The sequence below is a fragment of the Meles meles genome, chromosome X, assembly GCF_922984935.1.
Source record: "Meles meles chromosome X, mMelMel3.1 paternal haplotype, whole genome shotgun sequence".
In the NCBI taxonomy this organism is placed as follows: domain Eukaryota; kingdom Metazoa; phylum Chordata; class Mammalia; order Carnivora; family Mustelidae; genus Meles; species Meles meles.
This window is the reverse complement of record NC_060087.1, coordinates 101316593-101332165: the sequence shown is the minus strand read 5'-3', so window position 1 is coordinate 101332165 and position 15573 is coordinate 101316593. Positions and strand designations below refer to the sequence as shown.

Below are 15573 nucleotides of genomic sequence, written 5' to 3'. Positions count from 1 at the left end.
AAAATGACAGACAGACAGCAAATCAGTGCATGAAGGAGGGTTCAGCATCACGAGCCATTAGGCAAATGCAAACTGGACCCACAATGCGATGCTGCTACCTACTGATTCAAAGGGTTAAAATAAAGAACACTGATCACACCACGTGCTGACGAAGACGCCAACAAACTGGACTTCTCTCTTTCGTTGTTGGTAAGAACGCACAATGGTCGGGCCACTCTGGAAAGCACTCTGGCAATTATACACAGAGTTATCGTATGATCAGCGATCACACTCCCGGGCATTCAGCCCTCAGAAATCAAAACGTACGCCTGCCCCCACCAAAACCATACTCGAATGTTCCTGGCAGCTTTTATCTGTACAGCCAATAACTGAAAACATACCCAATAAATGTCCTTCGATAGGTGAACAGTTAAACACGCTATGGTCCATTCATACTGTAGAATACTACTCAGCACTAAAAAGGAGCAGAGCGCTGCTACAACAGACAACGTGGACGGATCTTAAGGGTACTGCACCGAGTGCAATGGCCAATTTCAACATATTATAGACTGTAAAGATGAAGAATACCTACTGGGTTATCAGGGGGTCAGGCCTGAAGGGGCAGCATGAGGAACTCCCTCTGCAGTGATGGGGCAGTTTGGTCTCTTGGTTGTGGTGGTGGCCATCAAACAGATCTACACAAGAGACAAAGTGCCATACAGTCACAAAGACATACAACATAAAAGTGCATGTAGGGGTGCCTGGGAGATGGGGTACACAGTCACTTGAGCATCTGACTCCTGGTTTCAGCTCGGGTTGTGATCTCAGGGTCATGAGATCGAGGCCCACATCAGGCTCCACGCTCAGCACAGAGTCTGCTTGGAATTCTCTCTCTTCTCTCCCCGTGCCCTTCACCCCCTCCTTTAAAATAAATAAATAAATCTTTAAAAAAGACATAAATACGTGTAAAACTGATGAAATCTGACTAAGACCTGTACTGTAGTTCCCTGTATCATGCCGATTAATTTTCTGATTTGGGTTGTGAAAGTTAGAGTTAGGAAAGATGTTACCAATGGGGGGGAGCTGGGGAGTAGGTACATGGAAACTCTCTGCAGCATTTTCTCAACTTCTCATTTCAAAATAAAAAGTTATAAATTGGGACGCCTGGGTGGTTCAGTCGGTTAAGCATCTGCCTTCGGCTCAGCTCATGATCCCGGGGTCCTAGGATCAAGTCCTGCATCAGGATCCCTGCTCCACGGGAAGCCTGCTTCTCCCCCTGCTTGCTCTCTCTCTCTCTCTTTATATCAAATAAATAAATTAAATATTTTTTGAAAGAGTTACAAACTGATACTCAATTCAGTTATTGGCAAACTTCTAAGTATATTGAGAATGACTTAAAAAATGTAAATCTACATCTTCAACTGTAAATTTTATGAAATCAAAATATGGATCAAGTATTTCTGGTGAAAATTTATCATCCAAATTGAAGTATGCTGTCAGTATAAAATACACATCTGATTTCAAAGACTTCATATAAAAATAGGCAATCATTTTTATAGTGATCACATGTTGAAATGCAGCAGATCAGATACATTGGGTTAAACACAATATACTGTTGAGATTAATCTCACCATTTCTTTTTACCCTTTTAGTGTAGCTACTAGAAAATTAAAGATCGGTGTGTGATTCACATTATATTTCTATTAGGCAGTGCTGCTGTAAGGTGTCCCAGAGGTAAAAACTTTAGGAAGCAGCCAGCATTCCTAGGCTGGGGGGCCATGGGGGGAAGAGGAGAATTCATAATTACTAGAACTTGGGGGAGGGCCTCTGTGGAGCTGAAACTCCAACTTCTGGGAAGGAGGTCCTTGCTAGCTGCTGCTGGGATCTCTGTTCTTGGAGGAGGGTCCCTGCATGCTAGGGCTCTGACTTTCGAGAAGGAGGCATAGACCAGTGGCATGGTCTCTGAGTGGGGCCCTAGGAAGCCCATTCTTCTAAGTGATGGGAACTGCCAACCAAATCGAGCTGGTGCTAGAGGAAGGCACTGCTGTTTCCAGGGTGAAAGTTCACGTATTTGATCAGCGGCAAAGCCAGACCGCAAACCCACAATGTTGGGTTCCAGAGTCTGTGCTCTTAGAAAGCCATATGCTGCGCTGCTTCTCGAAAGCCCGTGCTCCATATTCCCACAGCACCCTAAGAATACCTTGATCTTAGCACTGAGCATAATGTTTTGAAACTGTCTCTTTGGGGATGTGCCTGTCACTTCACCATGAGGGTCAGAAAGCTGAATAGTGTCCAAGGTGGTATGGGATCGTGGTTAGATCACGAAGGGATCGCCCCCAAGTCCTCACCAGCGGAATGTTGGTGGAAGGGGCGTGTGCCACACTCAGGCCAATCTCAGAAGCTCACATGCCTTCTCCACTCTTCCTCTCTCTCCATCTGTTGGTTGCTTGTCAGCATCCAGGGTGACCTTGGGCGCCATGCACTGAAACAGGACAGAACGAGGGTTACCTTAATGGGTATAATATAATTCTGCGGACACTATGTCTTGGCCCCACAGTGGAAGGGGGCATAGTAGCCTCAGTTGCCAGGAGATGGCCAAGGAGGTTTTTAAATCCACTAGCAGGGAGCTCACAAATTCTTTTTTAAAGATTTTATTTTTAAGTACTCGCTACACCCAATGTGGGACTCGAACTTTCTACTTCAAGATCAAGAGTTGCGTGCTTTACCAACGGAGCCTGCCAGGCGCCCTGAGCCCACAGAGTCCTATCAAAATTCTACTCCCACATACAGGCTGCATTTTGTGTAAGAAGAAGTATTCGTTTTACCTTTTGAACTTAGGGATTATTTAGCTGAAGAAAATGGATACGCTTCTCTTGAAGGTTATTCACTCATTCTAAATTGGAGAGTACTTAGCGTGGATAATGCTTCTGGTATAATATTGCAATTATGTTATAATAGTACATTATTAATGTTGTTAAGAAAATCTATCTGGTTTTATGTAAAATACACATTCATGGGATTGAAGATGAGGCTGAATTCTAGTGCCTCTCTCTTCATTATGTTAAAAGCATTTTGTTTTTTCATACACCAAATCATTTTTTAAAGATTTTATTTATTTATTTGATAGAGAAACACAGTAAGAGAGGGAACACAAGCTGGGGGAGTGGGAGAGGGAGAAGCAGGCTTTCTGCTGAGCAGGGAATCCGTTGTGGGGTTCGATCCCAGGACCCTGAGATCATGACCGGAGCCAAAGGCAGACGCTTAACCAGCTGAGCCACCCAGGCACCCCCATATGCCAAATTATTAAAAGCAGGTCATCTCCAGACTCTGATTAAAGTCACATGTTAACATACAAATGTGAATTTCCACCACCAACTTCATCCAACCAAGGTGTAAGAGGGACTTGCCCTCAGACACCAGTGCTAACACAAACAATACTCAGAATTCTCTGATATGGGGGTTAGATTTGAGGAGGTGAAGGAAGTAGAATTTTGGGGGGTTATTTGCTTTATTTTATTTTTTAGAGAGAAAGAGAGAGAGAACAAGCATGAGCAGGGGTGGGGGAGGAAAGAAGGGGCAAGGAGACTCCCACTGAGTGGGAAGCCCAACATGGGACTTGAGCTGAAATCAAGAGTCAGATGCTTAACCAACTGAGCCACCTAGGCACCCCAGAAAACAGCTGCTTTAAAACCTTCCATCCGGGGTGCCTGGGTGGCTCAGTCAGTTAAGCATTTGGCTTCAGCTCAGGTCATGATCCTGGAGTCCCAGGACTGAGTCCTGCATCAGGCTCCCTGCTCAGCAGGGAGTCAGCTTCCCCCTCTGCCCCTTACCCCTCTCATTCTTTCTCGCTCTCCCACGCCATCTCAGATAAATAAAATACTAAAAAAAAAAAAAAAAGAACAAAAGAAAAACCCCAACGTTCTATCTTGGGCATCTGAGTGGTTCAGCTGGTTACATATCTGCCTTCAGCTCAGGTTATGACCCCAGGGTCCTGGGATCGAGCCCCACGTCGGGCTCCCTGCTCAGTGGGGAGTCTTCTTTTCCCTCTGCCTCTTCCACTTGCATACCCGTGCCCCCCCCCAACAACTTGTGCTCTCTCTCTCAAATAAAAAAAATAAATCTTTAAAATGAATGAATGAATGAATAAATAAATAAATAAATAAAATCTTTTATTACAAGAGGAAGTCTAGAACCTCTGCAACAAAGTCATAAGATTGACTTAAATTCCTTTTTGGATGACTATCAAGTTTTAAATGTCTACCTTGACATTTTGTAATACCATGAAGACACTGATCAAATCTGTTCTTAGAAAGGTTACCAGCGGGGCGCCTGGGTGGCTCCACTGGTTAAGCGTCTGCCTTCAGCTCAGATCAGGATCCCAGGATCCCAGAGCCCCTCATCGGGCTGGCTCTCTGTTCAGCGAGGAGCCTGCTTCTCCCTCCCTCTGCCTGACATTCTGCCTACTTGTGCGCGCACTCTCTCTCTCTCTCTCTCTCTGTCAAATAAATAAATAATCTTAAAAGAAAAAAGTTACCAGCAACTTCTTGTGACGATCCTGTTGAGCGTTGGCTAAAGAGGTCAAAGAGCACGGAAGAGAAAGCCATCTGTCCCGGTGTTTGCGGAGTGATAGCAAGATCCAAGTGGAGAGATGTTCTGGAAGAGAAGGGAAGATGTCTGGAAGGGCGATTTGAATGGTTCTTTATCTTTCTCTACCTCTTGGCCAAGTCTCTGTGGGAGCTGAGATGGCTGGTGGCTGACAGAGAGACGAGGAAGAGGGCTGGAGCGGCCCTGAGGGCCAAGTACAGGCCCAGCCGCGCTCTGACACAGTCACCAGGCTCCGGCAGCTGCTCTGCTCTCTCGCTCACTCTCTCTCTCTGCACCCGCTGACATGGCCTCTTACATAAACCTTACATAAATCCTCAGTTCCCTCTCTCTTCACTGATCCCACCAGAATGCAGATTTCTGCCCTGCTCACTCTCCTGCTGGCTTTCTCTCTCCTGGCACTTCCTACGACAGTATTTCCTACTTGGAAGGGACCTGACCTCCCGTGTCCACGTGAGCAGCTCTTAGTTCCCTCTAGCAAGTTAGGCTCACAAGGAATGACATAGAGCTCATGGATACTGGGATCAAAATTTATAAGCTTGTACAAAATAGCACACAGAATAAATTTATTTTTATTAGATTGTGTGTCAGTTAAAAAAAAAAAAAAAGGATTACAGGTAGTACCTACCGGTAGGGGAAGGGCCTAGCAATTCACCCAGAGATCAGCATGGATTAAGGCACACAAAGAGACTGAACTATTTGTATCTGAGATCAGCTGTCAACCTCCAAAATAGTACTCTTGTAGCTTTCCACTACCCCTATAATTCTCACCAACGGGGTCACTCCTACCGGGCATTCCAAAGACATACAGAAACGGGTGCTTAGAGCAAAGCAGTGACACCGTTCGTATTTGGCCTTGGCCCAGTCCCTGCTCAACAACTGGGGAGTGGTTTAAACTCTCTGAACTCTGGTTTCTTCATCTGTTAAAAACAATCCTTTTCTCTTCTCTGTACCCGACACCCATTCCCTGGCATCCCTGAGTGGCTGGTATTTAATATCCAGTAAGAGGCCAACCGACAAGATGGCCTCTCTTCCCACTGTATCTACCTTTTATTTATTAATAGTCTCTTAGTAACAGACATCTGATGGATACTTACAAGTTTCACCTAAGCCTCCCACTAGTAGTAGTCTGATTATCTATTTATCTCTACGTTACCCAACAAGGAAATGGTCTGAGAAAGGTTTGCATGACCTGCCCACCATTATGGGACAAATCAGTGGTAGAACTAGGATCGAAGTCCTGTCTCCTCAGCCCTCGCCCACTGTGCTTTCCGAGAGGTGAATATTTGCAACCTGTGTTTCTGAACCCTCCATGTTTCTAACTGTCTGGACAGAAAAAGGGAGAGGAATCCCAGGCTTTGCACTGAGCCCAAGGCCACAAGCATTTGCCTCTAGTTTCTTAGATGTACTGGTGGCTCTGACTCCTGTCCAACCCTCTACCTCAACTCTGGAAGCCCTCACTATCTGAAGTCTGCCAAACCTGGCTGGACACCTTCTCCAGGCAGCCCTTCCTGACCAGACCCAAATCATAGTCATCATCCCCTTGCATTAAAATCCTTTAGCACCTTAGAGTCCAGAACCCTCAACTAGCTGGGTGCTTGTGTGTGTGTGTCTGTGTGTGTATGTCTGTGTGTCTGTCTGTTGAAACAGTGTCAATAGTAGTAGCTCTATATACCAGATTTGAGGGCAAAAAAGAAAAAAATGAAAACATACCAAACTATCAGAGGTTTAATCAAACAGCCAGATTATTCTAGACTATGACCAGGATGAATAGAAGTTCAGGTCAACTTCTTAACTTTGTCCATCTAAAATTCTGAAGTAATCACTGGTGATAACCAGGTCAGCCTAGAGGGTCTGTGAGATCCTCTTGGAAAAGAGAATCCGTGGTCTCGAGGCTGTCTTCCTTTATGAAGGAAAGTGGGGTCAGATATTACAGAAAGATTGGCCCACTGAATGCCAATGAGGGCTCCCCTTAGCCCCAAGTAAACCAAGAAATTCTGCTTGAGGAGCTTCTTAACCCTAACCCTAGTGTTCTGGGAGGGGGGGTTATTCTCTGAATGTGACACATATGCCTATTCCAGATTTTCAAGCAGCATCTTCTGCTGCCCTTGGGTACAAGAAGATGGGTACTTCATCGATACCTGGGACATTTTCGGTCAAAACTACACTACCCAAAGCTGACCTGGGCATGTCCGATAACTGTATTTTTCATCCAGTTGACAAGTGAAATTTACAGCAGAAGGGATCAAAGCCCTGGCATGCTGGGAAGGAAATGCACACGGGAATTCCAGAACTGAAAAGGCCAGCAACCCATGAGACTCAATGGCCCCAGGGAGAGTTTTGAAGCCCTTGTTCTGAGAAAAGGAAACGGGTTCTCTTTCATTTTGAAGGATGGGGAAATGGTTTAGGAGGACAAGACCCACTTGGAGCGATGAGCTCTCCTGTAGTGAGCTTTAGCTACGTTAAAACGAATGGTGGCAAAGACCAGCACCAGATGCTTGCTGGTTATTGACTGAAGAGCTACAGGGCTAGCTACCCTTCGGAGGTAAAACTCTTCCGGGTGTCCTAGCAAAGTGAGGTGGTACTTCCTGCTTAACAACAGGGGACCATTTCTGAAGTCATGTCTGCTTTAGATCCAAGGTCAGTCTAAAGATTTCCATACTCGTTCAGTTCAACAATAGTCCTCCAGCATCTATTTCCCAGGAGCTTGTTGCTAGAGACGCAGAGATAATAATAACCAGTAGCAATAGTCAAGCATTACCAAGAGGGTTTTTTTTGTTTGTGTGTTTTTTGGTTTTTGGGTTTTTTTTTACTTGAGAGACCCTCCGCAGGGTGCTCTACCTAGATCATCTCGTTTCATTCTTCCCATAACACTGTGGGGTGTTCTTTGCCCCACTTGACCAATGTGGAAAAGGGCATGTAGCAATGTTACGAAGTTTGCGTAAGGTCACACAGCTAGTACACAGCAGAGGTGGGACTTAGTCCCAGGCATATCTAATCCCAAACTGCGCGATCTAACCACGATCCCACGCCGCCTCAGAGACTATTCAGCTTTCTGACCCTCATGGTCGGAAACCCAACAGTGTGGGTTTGCGGTCTGGCTTCGCCACTTACCACTTACATGAACTTTGACCCGTTAAACCTCCACGTGCCTCAGTCTCCTCATCTGAAAAGAGGGAAAATAATAGAATCTAACTCCCAGAACCATAATGAGGATTACAAGTGCTTAGAAGAGTTCCTGGCACATAATAAGCACTATACGTGTGTTAAGATAAGTGAGCTTAAGTCTGAATGGGATTACAGGAAAGGCTTCTTGAAAGAGCTGATACCTGGGTTGAGTCACAGAAGATGAGTAAGAGTCAGCCAGGTGAAGCGAAGCAGTGAACGTGGGCCGGGCAGGGTGAGAGTGTGAGCCCAAGCCAGCATCGTGGGTGGGAGCTCACATACATGTCGCTTGGTAATTCTAGACAGGAGCATCAAGTGCCAAAAGGAGAGAGGTGGGGGAGGGTTCTGGAAAGGCCTTCTACATCACTGGAAGGAGTCTGGACTTTATTTCACATGGACCATGGAACCATGGAGATAAAGATAAAGGGTTTCATTCAGGGGCACAGTATGAATAGATGTACACAGGAGGCTAGATTTGTTCTATGGTCTAAAACTTACTTTAAATTTTAAAATTAAATTTAAAATTAAGAATACTCAACCCGGAGCACCTGGGTGGCGCCATAGGTTAAGCGTCTGACTCTTGGTTTCAGCTCAGGTCGTGATCTCAGAGGCATGAGATCGAGCCCCACGTCAGGCTCCATGCTCAGCGCAATCTGCTTGAGATTCTCTCTTTCCTCCTTCTGCCCCTCCCCTGCTGTTTGTGTGGGCACGTGTGCGTTCCCTAAGGAAAAAAAAAATTCTCAGCACAGTGTGTGATACACACATACCCATGCATATACACGTCCACATACGTATATAGGGACAGTCAGTATCAGAACTACCCCAACAAGGAGCACACTCCAGCCGTGCTCAGTGTGCCTCTGAAAGACTAATTATGAACATACATTCCAGAGGCGGAACTGGAAAGCTTCAACCAATCTACCTAAATCTGCATGAGAGTGTTGGTTCATTAATACAAGGGATGTTAGAAATAAACTTTCATTGGTAAAATAAAGGTATTCTAGATTTATGGATCTATACTGCCATCTACCCTTGCATGAAAGGGGCCTAAGAAACTGATGAGCCCAGAGTGGCATTCTAGGTCTAGGAAGCCACTGGTCCTGCATCCCGACACCTAATGGAAGATTCCATCGCCTGACCTAACCACAAGCTTAGCTAAACTGTAGCCACTGGGGAACTGCTAAACGTGTCTCAGTGAACCTCTCCCACATGGGGCTTCACGGTCTCAGGAGGACAGGTTGTAGGACTGTGTCTAACCACTACTAGATGTGTTTGGCAGAACTGGGTTGAAGCCCTGTTCTCTCTGGAATGGACCACCCGGTAGGCAGATTGCGCAGGGCGGGGTGAGGATGACAACCCGCAGGCATCTTGAGTCAGTGGAAGCTACTGACGGTCACTGAAAAATCAGTGACAATGTGAGAGGCTAAAAAGGCTTAGCTCGATTTGCAGGAGGACTAAAGGAGGGCAAATACGGAGGCTGCTGCAAGTGGCTCAGTCAAGAGATGATGAACGAGAAGTTCCGAACAAGAGTGGTGCCAGTGGGTGAAAAGAAAATGGAGTCAAGAGCTATTGAAGAGGTAAAATCAGGAAGTCTCGGTGATCCTTTGGATGGTAAGGTCCGGGAACAGGTCTGTGACAGCTTCTAGGCTTCTTGTTTGAGTAACTGGGTAGGGGTTGGTGACACTCCCTGAGGTAGGGGACAGTAGAAAAGCCAGCAGAAGAAAAAGTTTGGGGGCATGGCAGGGACAAGCATTTTGAGAAACACTGAGCTGGACATCTACACGGAGACATCCAGCAAGCATTTGGATATTAAAGGCTGAGGCTCAGGGGAAAGTCCGGGCTTGAAATAGGACGGGAAGCCATCAGCATGTGGGGGCTAGAGAGTACTTGAAGAGCGGATGGTCCCTCACTTACCATAATACAAAGTCAGTAGATGATGGTTAAAAAGTGTCAAGAAAACAGAATGTGGAAATAGCATTGTGGTTCCTCAAAAAAGCAGACTGGGGATTTGCCGAATGGTCCAGCAATTCCATTTCTGGGTATAAATTCAGAAGGGGTGTAAGCAAGGACTCAAGCAGGTGTTCACACACTTGTGTTCACAGCAGCACGTTCCTAATGGCCAAAAGGTGGACACGGCTCAAATGTCCATCACGGAACAGATGGAAGAACAAAATACAGTGCGTGTATATGTGCGTGCCCACGTGTGTGTGTATAAAATAGAATATCATTCAGCCTGAAAAAGGAACCAAAGTCCAAATTCACAGTGACAGGTACTACAATAGCGGTTGCCAGGGACATGCAGGGAAGGGAATGGGAAGTTACCATTTAACAGGTACAGAATTTCAGTTCGCAATGAGGAAGAAATTCTAGAGATGGACGGTGGTGATGGTTGCATGACAATATGAATGTCCTTAGTGCCATTGAACTTGACACTTACAAATGGCTAAAATGGTAAATTTTGTGCTATGTATGTTTTACTACAATAACAAAAAAAGAAATAGCAAGATAATAATCATACTCTTTTTTAGAGATTTATTTATTTACTTGAGAGAAAGAGAGAGGGAGAAGCAGACTCCCTGCTGAGCAGGGAGCCTTATGTGGGGCTTGATCCCAGGACCCTGAGATTACAACCTGAGCCGAAAGCAGACGCTTAACTGACTGAGCCATCCAGGTGCCCCAATAATCATATTCTTTTAAATGACTGAGGTAAACACCGTAAGAACACTTCAAGGAGTGATTGCTTCTGGCAAGAAGGAAAGGGATAGGCATAAGGAGTTTTGCTTCTCATTATAAGCCTTTGGTACTCTTTTTTTTTTTTTAAGCTTTATACATGTTTCATATTATAAAAATAAAAACATTTCATTTTTTTTCTTAAGATTTTATTTATTTATTTGACAGAGAGACACAGAGAGAGAGGGAACACAAGCAAGGTGAATGGGAGAGGGAGAAGCAGGCTCCCTACTGAGCAGGGAGCCTGAAGCGGGGCTCGATCCCAGGACCCTGGGATCATGACCTGAGCTGAAGGCAGCCGCTTAACGGCTGAGCCGCCCAGGCACCTGAAATAAAAACTTTTTAAACTGTAGAAGCAAGCAGATGAGGGTGCCTGGTTGGCTCAGTCAAAAGGGCATGCGACTCTTATCTCAGGGTTGTGAGTTTGAGCCCCATGTTGCGTGTAGAGATTACTAAAATCAACTTTAAAAAAAAAGTGGATGAGGTCACTCAGGGAGAGTTCAAGGAGTTGGTGGGATAAGAGGTACCTTAGGGTAAAGGTTGCAAGAAACAATATTATCTACTAAAACAAGGTACCCGAAAGGGTTATCACAAGGATCCAGGAGAATCACTCATTTACTGTACTAAGCACAAGAGCAGCTCCCAGGATCTAGCAAGTTGTCTGGGGACCTTCTCCTGGGCTCTCTGTCATCATTCCCCCTCGCCCCACTGATCCATCCCACAAGGCTTCCCCTCTCCTCCTCCTCTGCTACTCCATACCTGTCTTTTGGCTCATGATCTCTTCCTTGCTTCTCTGGGAGCATCCACTTGACTTCCCCACCCCCTTCCCTGCCCAGCAGTGTCTTCAGGTCACTCGCCCACGCTCACGTGGCCAGAATCACAGCTTCAGCCTCCGTGTCTATGCAACTTCTCAGCCCAATTTCCTAACGGCCACCTCCCTCCATCTTGCCATATTCCTAGGCATCCCCTTTGTCTAAATGTCCACCCCTGGTCCTAGTGGCCAGGCCCGCGGCTTCACCGTCCCTTCCTGAGACACTGTGGGTGGGGAAATACATAAGCCACGAAGGAGACTTAAGCCGGCCATTAACCAAAATATAACTACTATCAAATAAGATCCTTGAGGAATACAGGAGTGGGACAACAGGAGAAGAGCCATGGAGAGAGTGTCAGCAGGTGAGTGGTTGAAGGATGCTGAAAGCTGCCGAACAAAGTTCCTTAAAACACCGACTAAAAGGTTTGGCATGGGGTGAACAAAAAGGAAGGAAATGGGACATCACGTATAGACTATTCATTCCTTCAGGAGGCTTGGCTGACAAGGGAGACATCAGGTAAAATCGTTTTTATTAAAACAAAACTGAGGGGGCGCCTGGGTGGCTCAGTGGGTTGAGCCTCTGCCTTCGGCTCAGGTCATGATGCTGGAGTCCCAGGATCAAGTAGCGCATCAGGCTCCCTGCTCAGCGGGGAGTCTGCTTCTCCCTCTGACCCTCCCTCCTCTCATGCTCATGACATGGAGGCTGAAGCTGTGATTCTGGCCACGTGAGCGTGGGCGAGTGACCTGAAGACACTGCTGGGCAGGGAAGGGGGTGGGGAAGTCAAGTGGATGCTCCCAGAGAAGCAAGGAAAGGAAGTCATTAAAAAAGAACTGAGCTTTTGTGATGGTTTCAAATGTAGCAGATTATAAAGGAAGAGTAAAGAATTGTCAAGAGATGGGTGGGTGAAAAGGTTGGCGTTGACTGGGAGAGAATATGCTATCCTCAGAGATCGGCAGAAAAAACCTAAGAAATGCAGGTACAGGTTTTTGATCCAGAGTTCATATTATTTTGCCACAGAGACCAACTTTGACCACAGACCTACTCTTAATACAAGAAAAGAGGACCAAGGACAGAACCTCGGACAATGCCGACACTTAACAGTGCGAGCGAGTTGCCCATTCCAGATCTGATCCTTCAGGGTGAATGTTTAATTTGGGTCTGGCTTTCCCTACCGTGTATGGTTCTGGACCTGTCCCCTTAACACCCAATTGGCTACAGGCCCCAGAAATGCCAACTAACAACCTTTACAAATCATAATCAGGAGAGAAAGTACGATGCAGTCATATGTTCTGGAAAGAGGACAGGAGTGAGAATCATGGGATCTGTTCCCTTCCCTCTGTGGGTGTCTGTCTCCCCATATGTAAAAGTGAAGGGGCGGGGTCCGTTCCTATGGCTCCTGTTGGACCACTCGTTATTCTTTGACCTCTTATCTATGCTCTCCTTGTGAGGGTATCAACACCCTCTCGCACTAACACAAATGGATGGAAGCTGGTCATATTCTTCTCAAGCTCCTGGTCAAAGGAAAAATCCCAGGCCTCCTGGGTGGCTCAGTCAGTTAAGCGCCTGCCTCAGGCTCAGGTCACAATCCCAGGGTTCTGGGATCGAGTCCCACACTGGACTCCCTGCTCAGCAGGGCGTCTGCTTCTCCCTCTCCCTCTGTCCCCCAGTTCGTGCTTGCTCTCACTCTCTCTCTCTCAAATAAATAAAATCTTCAGGGGGAAAAAGAAAAGGAAAAAATCCGAGGAACTGGGACAATCACAGAATATGGTAAATAGAAAAAAGCAGGAGTCAAAGGGAAAGTGTGAGTGGCCTCTTGCTGTTGATGTCAGTGCTCGGCTGGACAACAGTGAGACCGTGTTTCCTTGAGATCAAGTCAATGGCTCGGAAGTGGGAAAACCCAAAACTCCTCTTCGTCTGGTCAAATGGAGATTTACTCCCCAACCCTGCTAAGTCCAGAGGAGATAGTGAATATTTTCCTCTCCTCATAACATCCCTCGCACAGCTGTCATAAGCATTAAGAATGTTCTAATCTGTGTAACAGAAAGGGGGTTTCACTATTGTTCTCAAGTAACCAACTATTCTTACCACATCTTTAAAGCTTCACTGGAGGAGGGGGCAGAATTAAACTCAGGACAGTACTCCCTGCCCCCCTTCCTCCACACCACCAGCTAGGAACAGTTTACCAGTGTTCAGGCCTAGGCTCCTCACTCCTATTCTGAAGTCTAAAAATACTTTGGTAAGAGTGGGATTGTGAATAAAGATCATGCTGTCCTTTCCACAAAAAGCTGGGACGACTGATCTATGAGTAAGCCACAGCCTTCCAGTTCTTTCGCAGGCTTGGAGACGGGACTGTTCTGTGTCATTTTGACCCGAGCACACTCTGAGGACCAACAAGCTTCCCTGCGTTCCCCGGGGGGCCAGGGGTAGAGGCAAAAGTCCCCACAACTCAGTACGGAATGCCACAGCTCCCCCTCCCCCAGCTCAGAGCTCCGGTCAGGTTCCCAGCTCCAGTTTGGAGTTGGGAGGCCGGCTAGGTCCCCTGAGCAGGGTTGGGGAGAGGACCCCCTGCCGTCCTGGTGGTTGGGGGGAGGACCCCCTGCCGTCCTGGTGCTTGTACCGAGGCAGGTAGAGGTGAGCCCCAAGTCTGGATGATGGGGACTGCTCGGCTATCACCTCTTTCAGCAGCTGGTCTCGCCACCGTGAGAGAATCAGCAGGTGGTTGCCTGGAGGGCGGGGGGCTGGGGAAGAGCATGAGCAAGTGAAGCTGGAAAACGAGGGGAATGAAAATGTAGGGGAGGTGGCTTGCCCCCCGTCCCCCGTGGAAAAGTTCGTGCCTCAAGCAGCAAGGCTCCCACCTGCGCCCGCTCTGAAGATGCCGTTGTCGTTCGTTCACGTCCGAGGCTCAGCTGCCTTCCTAGCTTGCTTTTCTGCGTGTGCTTTTTGCATCTGTGCCTCCCCCAGGGGGCCGCTGCCAGGAGAAAGTTTGAATCTAGTGAGAGCAAGGGGATAAAGGGTGCTTTGGATTCTTCCTTTGTTGGCTTAAACATTCTTTTGAGGCACTAAGGGCCACCTCTATAATGCATAAAATAAGCAGCCATCTGTTTTATGAGCCATCCAATTGAAAACGGGTTAATTCAAGCACAATCTACCAATGGACTCATGGTCGGGCATTAGCTAATTGCCGGAGATGAGCTGTGTCCCCGGACATACGCACTCTTATTTTATTAGCTGGATGTGTCTGTGTCAGGGGCAGGCCGTGAACTTGGTGAAAAAGACCAAGGCTCTGGTTAACCCTGGGCAGAAGGGGACCTTACTTTCTGGATTGTCCTGTAGCCCTCAGCTCCTGGATCAGTCTGGCCACCTGAGGCTGAATCTCTCCTCTTACAGAAACTGACTCACTTCACCCTCCAACCGGAGTCTCCAATACTTGGCAGTTGAGTTCCTTGTGTAAGTAGGACTTCACGAATGGCCTGCCTGTAGGGAGAAGGAAAAACTAAATAAAGAATGAAGTTCTCCTGAGATCCGAAGGTGCTCTTCTCCTTAGCTTTGGCTAAATACACTGGATTCAGACACTTTAAAAAAAAAAAAATTGGGTTTCAAAGCTCTTTGTGTTTACTTCGTAGATAGATGAGACAGAACAAGGCACCCAGCTTTCCAACTCAAGATGAAGGCCTACAAAGGCATGATCCAGGTATATTTATCAAATAGGTAACAGTTATTCTCAGCATGCCCCAAGTCCCCGGTAGAACATTCTTCCACTTTCCAGCCCATGTCCTTGGGTCCCAGTATCTCCTGCTGCCACTTGGACATACAGGGTCGTTTATTCTCTGTCTTACCTCTAATTCAAGCTGAGGTACCTATTACTTAGCACTGGGCACCACTCCAGACCTGTCCTACACCTCAAATCAAAAGGTTTTTTTCCACTCTCTCAAGGCCCAACTTAAGAATGGGATATCCCCATAAGTGACAGGTTCGCATTTTTTTAGAGAGGTCTTCTGGAATTTGGTAGCCTAGATCAGTGATCCTAGTGGTAGACAATTTGAGGTATTCAGGAGGCAGTTTAAGAAATCCTGAGGGGTGCCTGGGTGACTCAGTCGGTTAAGCGTCTGACTCTTGATTTCGGCTCAGATTATGATCTCAGGGTCATGCAATCGAGCCCCATGTTGGGCTCCACACTCAGAGCGGAATCCACTTAAGATTCTCTCTCCCTCTCCCTTTGCCCCTCCTGCTTGTGTGCATGTGCGCTCGCTCTCTCTCTCTCTCTAATAAATAAATCTTTTTAAAA

The 15573-nt window shown here is 46.7% G+C and overlaps 1 long non-coding RNA gene across 1 annotated transcript; it reads right to left on the bottom strand.

Moving 5' to 3' along the window:
• Positions 1-577: 577 nt before the first annotated feature.
• On the bottom strand, positions 578-14710 carry LOC123935159. Its single transcript, XR_006816880.1, has 6 exons — positions 14603-14710; positions 14144-14277; positions 7696-7747; positions 4514-4632; positions 2328-2446; positions 578-674 (listed from the first exon to the last, which is right to left on the bottom strand). It is a non-coding gene; the product is annotated as an uncharacterized LOC123935159 (long non-coding RNA).
• Positions 14711-15573: the final 863 nt, after the last annotated feature.